Source organism: Ambystoma mexicanum, chromosome 8 (assembly GCF_040938575.1).
Source record: "Ambystoma mexicanum isolate Mex_15411 chromosome 8, UKY_AmexF1_1, whole genome shotgun sequence".
NCBI classification, from domain to species: Eukaryota; Metazoa; Chordata; class Amphibia; order Caudata; family Ambystomatidae; genus Ambystoma; species Ambystoma mexicanum.
Genome location: NC_090929.1, coordinates 1,437,893,313 through 1,437,913,607, shown reverse-complemented (window position 1 = coordinate 1,437,913,607; position 20,295 = coordinate 1,437,893,313).

The following is a 20,295-nucleotide window of genomic DNA, read 5'->3' as shown; positions in this document are numbered from 1 at the left end:
GTTTTACAGCTTGGCTGCCGTGCAAAAGAGCACATAAGGTGGCTATCCTTTAAAGAGTCATTCAAGTAAAATGAAACATTATGATTGACTAACAAGAATAACAGTTCAGGAACTGTAAAAATGTTTGGAACTGTTAACTATTAGCAGTACAAAAAACAGAAGTAGTGGAAATTAGAGTCTATTAGTTTCCGCACGTGTGTTTACATCTTTACTGAAAATGTGACTAAAGCTTCATTGTCTGTGGAATCCTTACGGGATTCTGCAGGGCTAGGCCCCCTGACCATCTGGAGTATCAAAAACAGGGGAGGCATAGGTAGCGAGGAATGCAGAGAGATCCTGCACCAAGATGGCGCTGTTAATGAATGAGAAAAGGTTAGGAATTCACCTGATAGAAAACCACAGTAGCACAGAATACTCTTTCCTAGACTTGAGGATGTACATCAAAGAGAGCCAGATCAGTACCAGAAAGCTTCGCAACAGCACTGACGGCAATTCAGCATTGCACGCTACTAGTTGCCATCGCAAGTCCAACGTACAAAACATCAGTGCTCACAGAAAGTGTAGCAGAGGTCAAGATAGGGATCCTAAAATTCAACTCATAGAGAAGAGATTCATTGCCAGGGAATATAACAAGGATGACGTTGACACATCTAAAGAGAAAGCACTCAAAATAAAAATAAATGAATTACTAGTACCAAAACAAATAAAGGAAACAAATATTAACATGCGGAAAGTAAAATGTAGAACTCAATACAATGGTAATAACTCAATGTTATATAAAATACTCAGGAAACACTGACATTTGGTCCTGTTAGATAAAGAACTTAGTAATTACTTAGATGGCAAAGCAAAGATTGTCTTCACAAAAAACACAATTACTACACAATGCCTTGAGTCCCAGCTTCATGAAATTAGTTGCAGAGGAAGGCATTACATGGCTAAGAACAAGTACTAGCACAACAGGTTTCCATAAATGTGGGGTATTGTACCATGTGCAAACACACCTCAAACAACACACAAATGCTAGTTACATGTCAAGGACCAGACATCACAATTCATCAATTTCTCAACTGTAGAAGCAAATATGTGATATATGTAATAATCTGTAAATGCACTGTATAGCTAGCACAATAAGAGAACCTCGGAAACGAATCAGAGAGCATTTGAATGCAATTGCAAGTCAGGATCCGAAGATACCCCTGGTTCCACACTGGCAACAGCACCACCAAAGACAAGGCAGAATCAAGTTCATGTCAGTAGCCCAAATCAAAGCATCGCCCACAGGAGGCAATAGAGAGCTGCAACTGAGACATCAGGAAGCCAGATGTATCTGTGAATAACGCACTGTACACACAGGACTAAACCTGGATGATGAAATGCATGTCTTTTTGTAAACATTATGTAGTCATTTTTGTTTTGTATAATCTGTGTTTCATCCCATAATAAGTGCAATGTTGTAATGTCTATTTATTTATTTAGTTAGTTATTGTGCATTCGTTAGGCAATTATACGACAAGTAAATTGTGTTTCAAAGCACCCAAATGACAACAGGGAGGGAACATGGGATTGAAAGCAATATATACAAACCTACTAGACCTTGTGAGTATTCAGAACATGCAAGTGCAAAGAGAAAAGAGGAGGGAGGGAGTGGTGGTAAGTGCTTGAATGTCTGTGCTCGTCGGTGAGCAGCAGATGTACATTGCAAGTATAGTAAGTGCTAGGGAGTGTTGAGCTGCAATAAGTGGGTAAGTGCAGGCCTACAGTGGGGATAGGCCCATGGGGCATTGAGGCAAGTGCTGTGTGTAGGCAGAAGCTGAGGTCATTGGGTGAGGGAGCCCAGGGCCCTGAGGACACATAAGGGCCCTGGTCACCAATCGTAGAGACTGTGAGGCTAGCAGAGGGGGGGAAAAGGGAAAAAGCAAGTGAAATCAAAGTCTTCAGGAGCATCTGAAATTTGAGGAGGTCCAGCTCAAGACAAAGAGGAAGGGGGAGGCTGTTCCACAAGAGGGAGACTGCTGAAGCAAGAGATCGGCCTCTGGCTGTCTGTTCAGCAAAACAATTCACACACAGAGAGTTGGTACCAGAGGAACGTAGAGGTCTAGAGGGAGAATATTTAGTGATAGCAAGTTGCAGACAGCGTGGTCCTTGGCCCCAGACAGCCTTGTGGATGATGCAGAGGGATCTGAATTTAATCAGTGCAGCAACCGAGAGCCAGTGAAGAGTTTTTAGGGCAAGAGAATGCAGTCCCTGAGCTTGAGGCCCAGGATAAGTCTTGTTGCCCTATTCTGGATTAGCTGGAGGGGTCGTAGGGAGCAAGAGGGAGCTGGGGCGATTGGGTGGGGGAGGCCCATATCTAAGTCGATTACCAAATAAGCAACTATTCCAACATAACTGTACACAACACTTAATAGGCTCAATGATCAGACATATGTGTTGAGATTGTGCCACAATGTATTCAAACAAACACATAATGAGATGACAAACACATAGATTAATGATTACAATTTATTAATGGATGGTATTAAGTTTCTATTTACATTTCTATTCTAAATGCAATGAAAATAGACACTGCTAATGGACAGGCAGAAAGTGTCAGTTACAACCTCTAACAAAGAACGATGCTTCGGAATGACGAAAAATGGCTTTTAAAGGCACAGTGGCTCTCCAGCTTTGTTTGCCCATGGGATCGCTGTTACGGGTTCCCAAGAATTTGGCAAAATAAATTTGACAACATGATTTCAGCAGAGACGATGTTTTCTGCTTCCCTTACCCATACTGCTGCCTGCAAGCCTACATCTCTGGGGTTTGCCGAAGGCAGCACATAGAAGAAAGCAAATAATGACCAAACTCTTGAATCCAGGAATGCAATCCTCAATGGATTGGGCCCATCCAGCTGTGAGTGGCAACACAATGAATCCAAAATGGCTGAACCAGAGTTGAACTCTTTGGCAAATAACCTCTGTTGCACCACACACAGCGATCCCATACAGTTGGGATTGTAATAACCACAAAGCCTGCATCCAATCAAAACCCTGCTGATTCAGCACAGTTACAATATCAACAAGAACCCGTAACGCTGTAATAAATGGAAGTACCGTAATATATATATCTCTGTTTATAAATGACTGGAGTAGACTATGAAATAACCATAAGGACTCACCAAATATCTTTCTCCCTCTCGATCTCGTCTCCTTCTCGGAGTGATTCAGGGGGGCGAGCTGTAAGTAAGGAATCTCCCTGGGATCCCTCCTCCACTCCCTAAGGCAGAAACTCAGAAGGGAAAAGGGACTCCAGGGAAACCCTCTGGGGAAGAAAACCCTGCGTTGTCGTCTGCCGGACCGCTGTTGTCAGATGGAGACGTGCTGCGGATTGATCTTGCAGGATGTTACACAACAGAGTCTGATCAAGGAGGTGAGAGAGAAAGTTAAGTGGTTTGAATGCAAGACTGGATAGAAAAGAAAGTTGTAGATCAATTTACAATTACCCTTAGAGAGGACTGGAGTTCTTTACTGTGTGGTTTGTAGGGGAGAAATTATCAGGAAGGATCCCAATTAAGTGAAGGGTTCGTTAAGACAGAGAAAGAAGCGAAGTAAAGAATTGTAGAAAGTAGGCAAGATTTTTACATGGCAGAGGGAACGTATTGGTAGAGGGGTTCCTACGGCGGCTTTGCAAGTCGAAGGAGGATTTTTGCAATAAGTATGCCAATTCGCCACTACAGTACAAACAAAAAACACTGCCGAATGAATTCTCCATCGTAAGTATCAACTAATGTATGAGACTAATGACTCTATCTTTCGTACTTTCTGGGTTGGGATGGCTGGAACGTCCGCCCAATGAGGTCCCGACCGGAACCTGTGTATGTGTGTGTTCGCAGAATGGATCGAGCCACAACCGGGGAAGGTCCTCGAACTTCGTGGTAGTGTCTGGGGAAATCTGAGGACTGGAAATGGGGATTAAGAGAATGCTTTAGGTAATGAGGAAGGTAGAAAAAAGAAGCAATCTAGGTTTGAATTTATGAAGCGCTGATGGTAAGGAGTAACAACGCCTCCGTGCGTTGCTGCAAGGATCTGATATGCAGGATGCCGGGAAAGGGGGCGGAGCCTGTCTGTCTTTCGATGGCCCACAAACTAGCCCAATACCGTCAGATTCCGCTGCCATCTTGTAAGGAGTAATGGATGACACATGTCTATGAGACCAACAATGCCAAAGAGACCAACGCTTTCAAAGGGGCGTGACAAATGTAGATAAAGGGCTACACATTTAGGAGAGGTGTGTGAGTTAGGAGCAGAAGACGTGAGGAGCAGGATAGTGCATGGTGGTTCATCAAGATGGATGGAGATAGAAATAAGGTAGCAGTGAGTGACAGCAACAGGAAACGGTGGGAGAGAGTGGAAATGAGCTTGTGACGAGTATGGGAAGCAGAAAGGTGAAAGTGTAGGGTGAAAGAAGTTATAAGGAGGAGGTTTAGGTAGGAACTTAGAATCACTGATGGAGGAGGGTGGAAGGAGCAGTAAGGAAATGGTTGAGAGAACTTTAAAGCAAAAGAGATGAAGAGGAAAGGTGGTGGCAACACGGAACAAATAAGAGAAGGATAGCCAGGGTTAGAGAAGGAGAGGATCAGAGTGGTGGGTAGCACTGGGGAGGAAAGATGGAGAAATAAGAAGAAGCTGAGAAGAAGATGCCAAGACAAGGGGCAGTAGGGTAAAGGGTGGTTGAGATACAAGTTATTGGATAGGGTCTGCGACTAGCACCAAGGGGACACATCTGACAATCCCTGAGCCCAATGTAATCTTTTCTGTCTGACACTTAGCACACTTTCAAATGATCAAGAGCACCAGGAATTGTGGTGCAGTTTCACATCAGGAATATGACCTCCTGAAAACTTGTACGAAAGCAAAGCATTCAACTGGAAGAAGCAAGAAGAGTGCTGAGGGCACTGAAACTCCAAAGGATTGTCTGCGTCTTTTTAGCCACCAGATGGCAGAAACTAAGAGGGAGGTGGAACTTCCGAAGGACATGTGCTCTTTTGAGAGAGAAGCCTGATTTGTTTGTGTTTTTTACTTCTGACAACAATTTTTCAGTCTAACCTAATCCCTCCGTCTTTGGCTTTGATTTGCCTGTAGATACCTTGGACGTGACAAGTGGAGGGTTCCGGTGCTGATCCACAAACCCCCGGTTTTAGGATTTCTTTAGATGTAATTTTGGAAGTATGGGAACCTAACAAGACTAATAATGGGTGTTGAACTTGGCTAAGCCCTCTGATCTTTTTAAAGGACCCTCCTTTAAGGTTCAACGAATAGTAGGCTACGACAACTTAGAGTTAGGAATAGAACCCTACAACCACACGTACTGCTGGAAAATTGTTTGCAGACCAACTGTTCTATAATGGTAAATGCAAATATAACGAGAAATTGAGCAACAACTGATAACTGTGTTACGGGGTATGACAAAGTCCTATATATTAGGCTGTATGATGGGACTGTGGTGACTAGAGGGGTCGAGTGCCACCACCCCTCTAGGATTTTGAGCCCAGTTGTGGTAGATGGAGGCTCCCTGGACTCCCCAGTCTTAAGGATATCACCACATCAATAAGCCCTAAGGAATGCTGAGGGAGGAGAGGGCAGGACCCTCTGGGAGATAGGTGCCCCGGAATAAGGGATACCCACAGGGGCATAGATAATGATACAGGTGGTGTGGTTCTGAGATTTTAGAAATATATTATGTGGTGTACCTGACTAAAATGGATAGTGCCTCCAGTTGCAAAATGGCAATGTATCCCATATGTTAATATGGAATAGTAGCTATATTTTACTGTGATTGCTATGCCTTCATATTTTAATTGCAACACCCTACGTTTGCAGAATGTAGCTTGCATAATGTCACATAATCGCATCCTTCCTAGCCTCCTACTCATGATTCTGCATGTCATTCTGTGAGACCTCCTCATCCACCCCGTACTCACCTACCAAACATTGTTGTTGCACTTACTTCATTAAATCTACGAGGCGAGAACCATAGCTCACAATTGATGTAGCTAAGCTTCCCAGATTTTGGAGCAAATTAATTTGTGTTTCAAGCCTATTCTCTCCATTTTGGGCCAGAAGACTGTCCTGGTGCGCTGTACTGTCACCTGATCACCTAACTAGGCAACCTATCACCAGAAGAGTCCAGCAACCCCTAAGACTCCAAGGGGCTCGGTCTGCAGAACAACACAGGAATCCTTCAATGTTTGCTGGCATGGCACAATGACTGCTCTGCAGGAGCCTCAGGGCTGTATCTTCTGCAGGGAACCAACTTACCAAAATCCATCATAGCCTGGAAGTGTCTTCAGGGTCACCTCCTTACCCCTACTATAGAACTAGACATTTGGGGCAGAGGCACCTTTCATTGCTGCTGTTTCGAACCCACCAGTGATTTAATTGCTGACTGGCTGCCAGAAATATTTCCTCCCCGTTTCTGGGTTATTTGAGGTGGCCTTGCTGTGACTTTAAGCACAACACAGAACATACACATTGGGCCTCGTTACACGGTAGGTGGTTAGTGACTACCGGCACCAGTAAGAGCACCGGAGCCAGTAATCCCTTACTGCCCTACTACGAGGTCCCTTAGCGGGTCCCTCCCCTAATGCCTGGTTTTACCGGGCATTATGGAAGAGACCCGTTGAGGGACTTCAGACCTAATAACGGGCCTGCTAATAGGGGACCCGTTATTAGCTCCATCCCTATTCCCATTGAGACCTATGGGGGCTCAAATGGGAATGGGGAATGGTTCCCGGAATGGGGACTTAACGAGTCCTCCAAGGTCGGAATGACCCGGTAAGTCCCTATTCCGGGAACACGGACCCGGAATGCGGTAAGGGGGTAGCCATGGCGCTAATAGCACCATGGCTATCGCCTACCGTGTAATGAGGCCCATTGTCTTTTTTCTATCTAGTGTGACACATAAGGTATTTACTTTTTTAACTCTGTCCCTCGCACTCCCTTCAACTTTGTTACCAACAACATTCACCTCTCACCCACCCAACTCTTAGATCAGGTCAGCTACTGAGTTGCCTTGGCAACCCCAGAATTATTATTAGGCAATTTACCTATAGAACACTTAAAGGGATAGTTCACTCTAATAAAATTTTATTGGCTAAAAAGATAACCCATAATCAAAAATAAATATAAAAACTATTTTTAAACAAAGTTCCTATGTAAAGTTTTGAGCAAATGAGGCTCAAACTCAAAAATTTCAAGCACTAGGAGGCATCCATTTTATGAAATAGATGAACCTACTGTTCTTCTGTTAAGCTCTGCCCTTGCGGCACTAATGAAGCAAAAGCCAGCCAGCTGTAATAAACAAAAGCTACCACTGGGTGGCTTTTGATTCATTATTGCCGCAGAGCAGAGAATGCGGGCAGGAAGGCTGCATGCAGGTAAATGCTTATAAATATGTATATAGCACTGAAAACGTAAAATATATTTATGTTTGCAGTGACTTAGATTTCAGTCTCCTGGGCTCCCTCAGGTCTGGGGAGCCCAGGAGACTCAAAGCTGAAGCCACTGCAAACATATGCGGTTTTCTTTTCTAAGTTTCCCAGGCTGTGAGGAGCCTGGGAAACTTAGAAAAGAAAACCGTGGGATTTATAAATACAACCGGATTGTATTTATGACGGCAGCAGCTTTTGCTTTGAGTCTCCTGGGCTCCCCCGGCCTGTTGAGCCCAGGAGACTCAAAGCTGAAGTCACCGCAAACATAAATACAATGTTGTTGTAATTATAAACATATGCGGTTTTCTTTTCTAGGTTTCCCGGGCTCCTCACAGCCCGGTAAAGTTAGAAAAGAAAACTGCAGCATTTATAAATACAACAACATTGTATTCATGACTGCAGTGGCTTTCGCTTTCAGTCTCCTGGGCTCCCCCGGCCTGTTGAGCCCAGGAGACTCAAAGCTGAAGCCACCGCAATCATAAATACAACCTTGTTGTATTTATAATTGCTGCGCCTTTGCTTGTAGGCAAGTGCAGGCAATTATGAATACTTCGCCGGCATCTAGCAGAGTTTTCATAATTACTGCGATTTTCTTTTCTAGTTTACCACACAGGAAACTAGAAAAGAAAGTGGCAGCAATTATGAAAACTCCGCCGCCAGCCTTTCATTTTACGTTTTCTGTGCTTCCCTGGGCTTGGGGAGCACCGAAAACGTAAAATGAAAGTGAAGGCACCCTCATCCATGTACAGCTCGGCTCTGGCTGCAGTAAGCAAAAGCTCCCAATAGGAGGCTTTTGCTGCTTGATTAGTGCCGCCAGGGCAGAGCTTAACATGAACAGAGGAGGCTGCTTGAAATGATGAAATGGATTCTCCCATGTAAACACTTTGAGCCTTGTTTGCTCAAAAGTTTACATAGTAACTTTCTTTAAAAAGATGTTTAAAATATGTTTTTGATTATTGCCCATCTTTTGGGACAATAACATTTTAGAGTGAACTATTCCTTTAATAAACACCATAAATTAACGCAAGAGGTATTTTAAGCCTACATATCTACCAAGATTACCCAAGGACATTCTGGAGCCCTCCAGGCAACCAACAGCATTTGTTCTCTATCCAATAATACTCCATAAGTGCCTTGGAGTTCCATTGCATGTATTAGCTCAACATTTATGCTTCTGTGCCAGCTCTCTAGAAGATAATCGATATATAATGGACGAACACCAATCCATACTAATACATTCCCTCCCTGTGGCTGTAAACTCCTTTTCCACTTCCCTCCATCTTTCTTCACCACTGCTTATGACATTCTTCCTGGTGACCCTTGGTGGGGACACAGTATGCTTCGGCCAAGGATTCAGTGCTTTGAAAATACTGCCCTCGGGATTCGGTGCAGTGCAAAAGCTGAGTAGCTTGACTTAAGATAACAAGGCTGCACTTTGAAGTGGGACTTGGATGCACTCATTCTACAATTGAAGAGCTGTAGAGCCAGTGGCTTGAACATGTGCCAGAACAGACACAATAACAAACGACATATGCACAGAATATGGCTCCTTTGCCTGGACTTGTCTGTATTTCTCTTGGGAATCAGCTAAAAGCATCTTGGTTTAGATTATGTGGCGTAGGAAATGGACATGCCTCTTTTGGGAGATCAGCTTTTTTAATTTCGGGAATAATCAGACGTCTTTGCAATATCCTATTTTGGAGCATAGGATTACTCTGCCCATCTTTTGGGTGGGAGGGCTGAAAGGAACAGCAGCGGACCCTCATTCAGGGCAGGTGGTTCCCAATATTTAAGCTTCATATTTTTAGGGTTCAGATATGATGGATGGTTTTCATGGACATACACCCCGTCTCACTGGGGACAGTATCTTTGTAAAGTGCGAATCTAATCACCCAGGCTGTTTTTGTCAGTCAGTATTTGTTCTGCAAGAAGTGTTGAAGCTTAAACCCTCCAAAGGGTTTCGGATCCTGACTGGACACAAAATTTCTTTACCAAACGTCCTCCATAGAGGCATGCAGTAAGGATCTGATCCTGCGTGATGTGGACTCCCTCCCTCTCCAGGTAGAGAGGGGGCCCTGAGGGACCCCAAAAGGAAGGACTCCTTTTCATGGTTGTATAGTGTGCCCCTTAGCTTAATTCTGAAACACATCTAGCTCTTCGGCAAGCCAGGCAGGGACAGCAGAGAGAATGGAACAGCAGCCCCTGTGGAAATGAGCCTAAATCCCCTCTGCTATATGGATTTCATGAGCCTAAATCCCCTCTGCTATATGGATTTCATGAGCCTAAATCCCCTCTGCTATATGGATTCCATGAGCCTAAATCCCCTCTGCTATATGGATTTCATACTCAGGGCTGTCTCCCCTCCCCCTCTCTGCTTTCAGCAGGGTCTTGCACACCATCACCACAGTCTCCATATCTATTGCTTGGGGTGATGGCATTACACTGTGCTTACAAATGTGGGAAAACCTATTTGCATTGAACACACAGCCAATCAGATCCCACTTTCAGGTACTGTCTAGTTTTGAAGCAGTCAGATTTAGTTTAGTTTAGTTTATTATTTGTATAGCGCCGCCTGGCCCTAGGGCATCCAGGCGCTTGCGATGAATACAACAGAATAATACAACAGAAATGTACAAACCGATTACATATTTACAGATTTACAGTCTTGGTGCATGCTAGTAAGGTAGGGCTAGGCAGTTTACGTTTCTTTGGATAGAAGCCAAGTTTTGGTGTTGTGTCTAAATCTGTGAAAGGAAGGTTCTGATCTCAGCTCGAGAGGAAGTGAATTCCAAAGTTTGGAGGCAAGCACGGGGAAGCTGGAGCCCCCTGCTTTTTGGAGCTTAAATCTTGGGATATTTAAGCAATGTGTTTGAGCTGATCTGGTAGGGCGCGCTGGGGTGTGGTGATTGAGATTGTCGGATAGGTATCTGGGTGCTTGGTTAGCTAGGCATTTGTGTGTGAGTGAGATGGTTTTATATTCAATTCTTTGTGGTATGGATAGCCAATGGCAGGTGCGTCTGGCGTCCGAAATGTGTTCGTGTTTGGGTATGTTCAGGGCTGCTCGCAAGGCGTTGTTTTGTATGACTTGTAGTTTGTTGATGTTTTTCTGACTGGTTCCCAAGTATAACGCATTGCAGTAGTCAACTTTGGAAAGGACTAGCGCTCTGGCTAAGGTGATGCAGTTGGATGGTGAGAGGTAAGGTCTGCTGGCATTGATGAGTTTACAGGTGAAAGCAGTGGCTGATGAGATGGAATTGATCTGTCTTGTCAGTGTGAGGGAGGAGTCGAGGTAGATTCCTAGGGTTTTGACGCTGTTAGAGACGATGATGTTATTGCCGTCTATAGTGAATGCTTGATAGAGTTTGTCGAGTTTATTAAGTCTGGGTTGGGAACCTAGGAGAAGAAGTTCGGTCTTGTCGTCATTGAGGCATAGGCCATGCTTGGCCATCCATTCTTGGATAATGGAATAAATGTTGTTGAGAGCAGTGAGGTCGGTGGAGTAGTCGCCTGTTAAAGGGATCAGTATTTGGGTGTCATCTGCGTAGTTGGTGTAGGTGACACCCAGGCGGTCCAATATGTCAAAGAGGGGTTTCGTGAACACATTATATAGAGTGGTGGAGACGCAGGAGCCCTGGGGGACACCGCAAGTGACTGGGGCTGGGGTGGCAGAGGCTGTGGGTGCGTAGACTCTCATGGATCTGTTGCTAAGGAAGGAATGGATCCATGCGTTGGCGTTATCTGAAAATTTGGCTGCTGAGGATAGATGTTTGCAGAGGATGTCGTGGTTGACCAGGTCGAAGGCGGCCGATAAGTCAAGAAGGAGAAGGATGGCTAGTTTACCATTGTCTTTAATGTTGTCCATCTGTATCTTAAGGTCAATCAGGGCGGTCTCAGTGCCGTGTTTGGGGCGGAATCCTGATTGTCTGAGTCCTAGTAAGTTATTTTTCTCAAGGTGGTTCTGTATCTGAAGATAGGCAGCTCTGTCGAGGATTTTTAGTAGGAAGGGTACGGTCGTAATGGGTCTGTAGTTGGTGGGGACATTAGGGTCAAGGGTGGGCTTCTTAAGTAAGGGAAGAACCCAGGAGTCCTTGAGGTTGTTGGGCACTATGTTGGAGGTGAAAGATGAGTTGATGAGGGAAGTGATGAAGGGAGCAAGTTGTTTGGCTGCATCTTTAATGACTGGGGCTGGGCAGGTATCGCCTTGGCATTTGGACGGTTTAAGAGAGTAGATTATTTCTTCAACCTCTTTGATGGTTATGGTGGAAAACTCAAAGAGGTTATTGTCATCATTTTGGGGGGTGGTGTGGGTGTGTGTAGAGGGGGTGATGTTATCAGTGAGGGTGAGGCTTTCTTTCTTTGTCAGGATTTTGGCTTGTAGTGTGGCAATTTTGCCTAGGAGTGCTTCCTGGATGCTCGTTCACCAGTGGATGTCTTTGTTACAGGTGTCTGGAGTGGGGGAGGGTGATTCGAGTTCTCTCAGGATATTGAAGAGCTCTTTGGTATTAGATTTGGCGTTGCTGATTCTTTCATTGTACATGTTTTTTTTAGACTGGATGATGGCTGATTTATAGATGTTCGATGCCAGTGCGTAAGATGTCTTATTAATAGTGGATGGTGACTGTTTCCATGCTAATTCAGCTTGTCTTTTGGATTTGCGGAGTGTTTTTAGTTTGGGGGTGAACCAAGAATTGAGGTGTGCTCGTGGTTTGGCTTTCCGAAGCTTGAGTGGTGCTATGGTGTTTATGGCCTTAAGGATAGTTGTGTTGTATAACTCTACTAGTTCAGTAGGGTTGGTCATGGTGGGTGAGAAGTCGATGATGGGTTGGAGTAACGGGAGGAGTTTCTCTAGAGTAATATTTTTGTTGTTTCTTGTGAGTGTGGGTGGGGCATTGGAGGAAGGCCCTGGTGTTTGAGTGCCTTTGTTGATGGTGAAGGTAATAAGGTGGTGATCAGTCCAAGCGCATGGAGTGTTGGAAAGGATGGTAGTGTTGCAGTTGAGGTCAGCTATCCAGTCAAGGATGCGGCCTTTGTTGTGTGTGGGTTGTGTGATATGGTGGGTGAGTCCTAATTCTGAAATTGTGTTGACGACAGTGTGAGCTTTGTCATCTTTCTCATCATTGAGACCTAGATTAAAGTCTCCTAGGATGAGTAGTCGAGAGTTAGGTTTGATATTGTTAGAGAGTAAAAGGGCTATGTCGTCATTAAAGGATAGTATAGGGCCTGGCGGTCTGTAAATGAGGTGGATGGTGATAGTGCTTGTGTGCGTTGTGTGTAGTTTGAGGGTGAGTAGTTCCGCTGATGGCAGTGATTGGTTTTGTATGTGTCTTATGTTGATGGAGCTTTTTGCAATAATGGCTACTCCTCCACCTTTAGCTGTTTGTCTGTCTGCACGGTAGATGGTATAGTCATTGGGTATAGCAAGTGATAGAGAGGGGCCAGACGCTGGGTGGAGCCAGGTCTCTGTAATAGCTATGAAGTCGAGATCATTGAAGGAAATAATGTCGGCTATGTCTAGGGCATGGGCGACTACAGATCTCGCATTGATGAGTGCACCTTTGATGGTTTCGGTGGTGATGCATGATTTTTTGATGTGGGTGCGGGGGGAGGGTGCGTTCAGGCCGTGTGATATCTGGTCTGGCGGAAGTGTAGGGCGTGTGCAGGGAGGGGCAGATTTGGTTAAGGTTATATTTTGTTTGTTGCCTAGATTGAGGAAGGATACGGGTGTGTGTGTTCTGGATCTGAGTCGGGTGAGTCTCGATAAGCCTGAGCAGGGATAGGATTTGCTGGTAGTGAGGTTCGTGATAGTGGATTGGCCGATGGGATTAGTTTGTGATGCTTCTTGGGGGCTGGAGGTGTCTGCTGTGCGATGAGAGTCGATGGAGGAGGTAGGCTGGAAGGGGTTGATGTTGGGTAGGAAGGGGGTGGGGCAGGGTATGGGATAGTGTCTGGGGCAGGCTAGTCTGCTGAGGCCATTGGGGTGTAAGCGAAAGTGTGGCCCTGTACAAGGGGTGTCATGGGGGACCAGGCAGAATGGGAACATAATGAGGAAGGTCCAGGTTATCATATCTGAATTTAGAGGGAACTGGCGCACAAAATCATCAGAGAGAAGCTAGTACGCAATGTTAGTGCACAATGGTGCTGCAGTGAGGGTACTAACGCAGAGAATCAGAGAAATGCTAGTACACAGTGCTAATACGCAGTGCTAATACACAGTGCTATATATATATAAACCTCACAAACGGGTTACATGTGGATTAGGTATCAGGTCCAAAAAACAAAAAATATATTTTAAATGGCCCAATTGGGGAACATTATTTTTGTTGTTGTTGTAAATTCGGGAAAAAACACATTCTTTAACTGGACAGCAAACGCACGCGGGTTCATCCAAATATAGATCTGCAAATGATACATCTACAAGGCTCAAGTCTCACTGGATGTCCCATGGGCACGTTCTGCAAGTGAAAATCTACACACTTATGTTCCAGGTTTCACAGCAAAAGCTGGACGAGGCAAACCCGGCCTCTTTTTAGCCGTTCCTTCCGTCATCTCATCGGCCACGAACACGTTCAGGGAGAGAGCAGTTCTCTGGATGAGAGATACATGTAAAAGAATAATAGACGGCATACGCTTGCACCATTCATTTCTCTGCTGCCTGTTTCGTGGGGTATGACCAATACAAAAAGTCAAGAAGAGGGAACATGGATACCAGCATGGGCGTGGGAGGGAGCACATACGACTTAAAGGCTGCCTGAGCCCACTCGCAGGGTCAGTGTGTGTTTCTTAAAACATGCAGTTTGTCATCATTGTATCTCTGTGTCCCATGCGTGCACGCTAGAGAGAGAACAAGAGGCCGTTTAAAAGGCTACGGGTGAATGGGTATGAAATAAATATTCGTCTTGGGTTCTCATTTAAATTAGCCTTCTGCGTTAAAGTACTTTTATCGCATCTCTTCTTCAGACGGGATGTAAACTCAACTTTGATAAATATAGTCCAGAAATACTAAATGTGCAGTGCCCATCAATTATGTCTGTGAACACTGCCCAGATCTCTTATTAAGTTACAGAGTTCAATGGTCCAGCTGTAATAGCCCCCCTGCCCCCACATCAGCCTTTAATTGAGTCTCTCAATTGCTGGGAAATTATTCAATGCATAATTGCTTTTTAATAGACTTATTACAAGCCTTGATTACCAGAAGCTCTTGGATACACTTCTCGGTGGTATCTTAAAACCATGCATTGTCTGTAATAAATTAATTCAGCTCGTCATGGCAATTGTTTTAGCCGAATGACCCTGCCCTGTCTATCAAAAAGACACACGTTTTTCTCTGTGGATATTTCAATGAGGGGGGAAACACTTTTTTTCTAAACAAACTAATTATAATTATTTCTGATTGTTTCAACTGTCTTAAAAAATATGCTGATGCAGAATTGGTAATAAAATGAGAATGGTGCTTCATCTGCGTTAAATGGCTGGAAAAGGTATATTTCATCGCATCAACCTATCTGCTGCTGACCCTCCCCAAATAATGCTACATCATGGTAAATCGTCATATGTTGTGCTGTGTTCTGCTGTTCTGTGCTGTTCTATTGCACGACATGCATTGCTTTGGTGAGTAAGTATGCTATGCTATGTTCTGTAACTTGTGCTGATTTATGCTATGCTACAGTATATTTTGTGTTATGCAATGTATATTGTGTTGCATGTATAACCGCCAGGCTGCTTCTACTGGCATTAACTAGTGTGTCAGTTAACTTTGCACTAGCACCCTTTTTGAGGAAGCTTTGGGTAAGGAGAGGCAAATTGATGGAGGGGAAGGTTGATAAATAACATCATGATTGCTGATGCTCTGCTAGCGCATCGTTCAATTGAGATGTCCAATCATTGGCGATATGATATTTATTACTCTGGTGCATTGCAGTTCTTCATGTGTGTTTTGATGGGTATACGGATGCAGCTTTTGGGTTTTATGATTCTGTCATCAGTGATATATAGCTGTTTATATTGATGATTGATTGATCGGTTGATGTTGTATTTGTATAGTTGCTGCTAGGTACACATTCAAGACCCTCTTCATCACCCACAAGGATTTTTGGGGCCTGGGACCCCACCACATCCAACTCTCTCTCCCTAAATATCTCCCAACTAGAGCCCTTCGGTCTGCTTGCTACAACTTTCTGCAGATCAGACGTTTCTCTAAGCAGAGAGTGGGGGGTAGATCTCTCTCCTCTTCAGGAGCCTCCATCTGGAAAGGTCTCCCTGCCCCTCTCAGGCTTGCGTCGGATCTCCTTAAATTCTGGAAGCTCCTCAAGACCCTCCTTTTCTCCTCTTCCTTCCCTCTCCCTCTCCCCTGCTAACTCCACCCTCTGCCGCAGTGACTGGCTGCCTGGTTCCCACTGAGTTCTACAGGGCTCCAGGCTCCCCCTTCCTCGTACTTAGCATGTGGACCCACACCATCGCAATCCATGGGTCTTGCCTTTCTGGTCTACCCTGAGCTTTTGCACATGCTCCACTTTACCCTGCAATTGCTTTCCACCCTAGATCTTCACCTATTGCGCAGACCGACACTCCCCCCATCCCTCGCACTTCTTGCTCTGCACTTGCAAGATCCGAATGTCACAAGCCCTAGTAGGACCATTATTCTATCTTTCTCCCTTGTTACTGCACCCTTTTTTTGTCTTGTGGCGCCTTGAAACACCATTTGTTGTATAAGCGCCTTACAAAAATCCAATAAATAAATAAAATAGTGCAAAAGGGTTATTTAGCACAATGTTAAATCTTTATAGGCAGCAACAGTGGGATAGTGGCCATTTGAAGGCTAGGTCAGTCATGAGATCCTGTTAAAAGTTTAATTGTAGAAAGTGGCATTTGTGAATAGTGAATAGTGATAACTACAGGATTGAATCACTACTTGTATTTTCCATTTCTTCTTTAACATTTCTTCTTGCTTAAATCAATTTTATATATACCACTGTCGATTCTAGAAATGCTACCTGTGTCTGTGGTTCACTCTGAATGGTATCACTAGATATTATTCCCACCAAAAATATCACGTATATATGGTCGTCTGGAATGGCCATAGGCGATATTTTCTGGGTGGGTTAATATTTGGGGGTTTTGGGAGCCTTGGCTGCAGGGGTGTACCCCACTCCTTTAAAAATAATGTGGGGGTTGCGTGGGTGTTCCCCGCAGGTTCCATGCCTTAATATTGCCGCAAAAATATGGTGATATTTTTGTATGGCAATATTTTTGCGGGGATATTAACTCATGGAACCCTCTGAATTGGGTGGATTTTCAGAAATACCATTTGCAGAGATAGTAACATCCTTAGGAATCTTATTTTACTTACAGAAATGTGGCCAACTTGTAATGAGCTCTTTACAAATTGGGTAATTCTTTTGTGAAAAACTGCCAGAGGAAGTTATCACCGTTGCTGGTGGCAAATTCTGGTAGGGTTGGGGGAAAACATGGCACTGGAGAATCCAGATGCTGACAGGAATACGGCAGGAGGGCTAAACAAACTTGAGAAGCTCTTCTGTACAGCTGCCCGTAGTTTGACAGCAAAGGTCCAGCGCTTTAACGTGTGAATGTAAGTTTGAAAGTATGGAATGTTTTCTGATTGCCAAATGTAAGGGGAATCAAGTAGGATCAATGAATTTATAGATATCAGTTTGGTTTAGTTTACATTTTGACCACACCATTTTATTTCAGTTCAGCTGAAGTTTGAGATGTTGATTGAGAAAATCACCTGGCATACAATGTCCTGGGGAGCTTTGACTTTGATTTCATCCTCTGACTTGATGTTGGATAATTGCATGACATTTATGGCATTATTCTGCCAGATGTATGTTCAATCAGATGATGAGTTATCTTCTTAATGAACCTTATATGGCTTACAGCAGTATAACATGGTTGTTTTTTTCCATATATCAAGTTTCAGAGGTTACTGACACCAAGGGAACAGAAAAAAGAATATACTGTGTTCCACAAGGAGGAGATTCAGGATAAAATGGCATGAATTGTTCACCCACTGGCCTTACAAGAAGCAGTTGAGTTGGTCCTATTGATTTATTTGGTCCTATTGATTTATTTTATTTTTAAGATCTTTTTAAGATCGTATCTTTTATTGAATTGTCATACACAACAGTATCGTGTGCAACATGCGCAGCCACTGGTGTTCTAGTCCAGTCCTCAACAAGTGTTTGTTTCACATAATATAACATAGCAAGAACTTTTTTTACATTTTTTTTATTTACTTGGTTTAATCAGATTAATGATTTTTACAAGAAAGGGCAGGAAAACCGAAGTGTAGAAAGTAGAAAACAAAAATAATAATAAAAAAGAAAGAAAGACGCTTTCTCTACGTGGGAGACGAGTTCAGTTTTTGCTTATTGGTTAAAAGTCCCAAGAATGTGTCTCAGTAGCTGCGCAGTTGCAATTGTCCAGGTTGTTTTTTCTCCGCCAATTAATCTATCCCACCACACAGGTTCTTCCTGAGGGTAGGAAGAAGTCAGGTGTGCCAACTGGTATTTCAATCTTATGGTCTTAGTTCCAGGGCAAATGAGAAGCAGGTGCCGTATTGTTTCGATCTGATCGCCTTTTGTGCAAAAGCGGCACTTGTTGAGTTGGCTAAGCCTCTGACTGCCACAATCTCGTTGGTTTTGAGAAGGTTGAGACGAGCTCTCATGAAGGTGTTCCTTACCGACTTGTTTGGAAACTTTTATAGGTAGTTCTGTACACAGTTTAGTTTCCTTGACTGTGGCGGAAGATGGGATGTCGATTTGAACTCTGTAGCGGAGTTCAGGGTGTTTATCCAATCTAGTTCTTCCATTTTGCTTTTTATTTTCATGGGATTTTTGATCAGCTCGGCCTCATTTGTTTGAATTTCGTTCAGCTTTGCTTTACAGCTTTGTTCCCATGCTTTCAACATGTTGCACCTGTTTCCCATTGTTTCTGCTCTAATCATGCTTAATATGCATGGGCAATTGTGCAACAGCGATTTTCTGTAGAGCATCATGCTGTTTCTTTCGATGGTAGCTTGGAGGGAGAGGAGGCTTAGCTCCCGTCTGATTAACACCATAGATGTGGATTTCGGGAGACCCAACACAGATCTCCAAAAGTTGCCTTCAAGCCTGATCCATAGCTTTTCGGGGGTTTGAGGCATGGCCTCCATGCCATAGGTTAGGAATGGCAACACCTTCGATCGATAGAATCTGATCGTTGGGACTAAAGAAAAACGACCGTATTTTCTGTCCAATGCTCTCGCTTGGGCAGACAGCTTTCTCGTTTTATCCAAAAGAGTTTGTTGCATTGCTGTGTTGGTTCTTGAAGAGTTGAGGGTCACGCCAAGATATTTGAATTTGTAAACCTTTTCAAGTTCAGAACCTTCGAGAAACCATTTCAGCCTTTTGTTTCTCCAGAACTTTATTTGTTAAGAGCATTTCTATCATTCTCGCATCTAACAATACCCTTGCATACCTCTCCATCGCCCACCGATACTCAATTATATTACTCATGCTTAGTAAGCAATGATGTCCTTCTCCTTGCATGCAATCTTCTGCAGGAAGTTCTGATCAGTAACTTGGCTGTTAGCCAAAGAAGAGAAGAACAAGGAATACAAAGAAAAAACCCAATAATAAAACTAACAACAAAATCCTAGGAAAGAGTAACAGAATAACAAGAGTGTGTGTGTGTGTATCTCAACTAACATCCTTCTGCTGAACTTTCACCCAACCTTACCTAGAATTCCCTAAGTGCTGTCTTTCAGAAACTGTACTCCAGGGTGGAGGAGAAAACCCTGTCTCTTCAGACCTGCATTTCGAAGTCCAATGGGGTGCTTCTTGAGTGTGTGTACACTGGTTCAAAGAGGGACGAGCACTAGCCTCACTAAACTATTATTCACAACTGATTGGTTCGTCTGCCTGTCCATCCATGGATTTATTTTCAGTTAAAGAAGCTTATGGGGAACTGTTGAGAAAGATGTCAATCCTTCCAGCAGACAAAATCAAGCAAGGCAGATTCAACTCAGTGACTCGAGGTTCTGCCGCATTGATGAACCAATACACTTTGGGATATGTCTGTTGTCTACATTCAGAGGAGGATGAGAGACATCATACATGGCTAGGTTTGTGTCTGGATTGTGGTAATTAAGAACATTTGATAAAGGGGTGTCCAATGTGTCCTGTAAAGTGTTTGGTAAACACAGTTGCCCACAACTTGTTGGATGCAGGAGACAGGTGCTAAAGTGTATCGTTCCCGGGTAGAAAATGTGGCTATGTTTGCCAATTCAGCAATAATCACATTGGATTTTTTTGTATAATGTTAAAGATTGAACTTGTCTTTTGTAGTCAAGCACATGTGACTATGCTGTGTCAGGAATAATTCTGGCCTCAGGATATGTTACTGAAAGAAGGCCACAGTATGTCCAACTGCTTATGGGTAATTACAAAGAGGCTCTGTTTTTGATTTAGTAGAACTTCTCAAGTTTTATTTAATTTTTTGGAATCTGTGGTCATACCTATATAAAGTGGTAACCTAGTCTGTAATTAAAGGGTCATCTTTTTTGCGAAGCCAGCTGCATAGCAATGCTAAATGTTTGGTTTCGTAGGTTAAAATTGAACAGTTGAAAGGTGCTGAGGAGAGGTCCCCCTTAATAATTGCTTATTTCTCTGTGATTCCATCCAGTATCACAAGTTTAAGATGTGTTTCTGAAGTCTGGTGATTAATTTACCTACGGGCTTCTGGCAACCTCGTAACGAGGTTCTTTGTGGGTGCTCTGAGACTTTGGCTTTGGAAAACTGTGGACGGGTTATTCTAAATGTATGAAG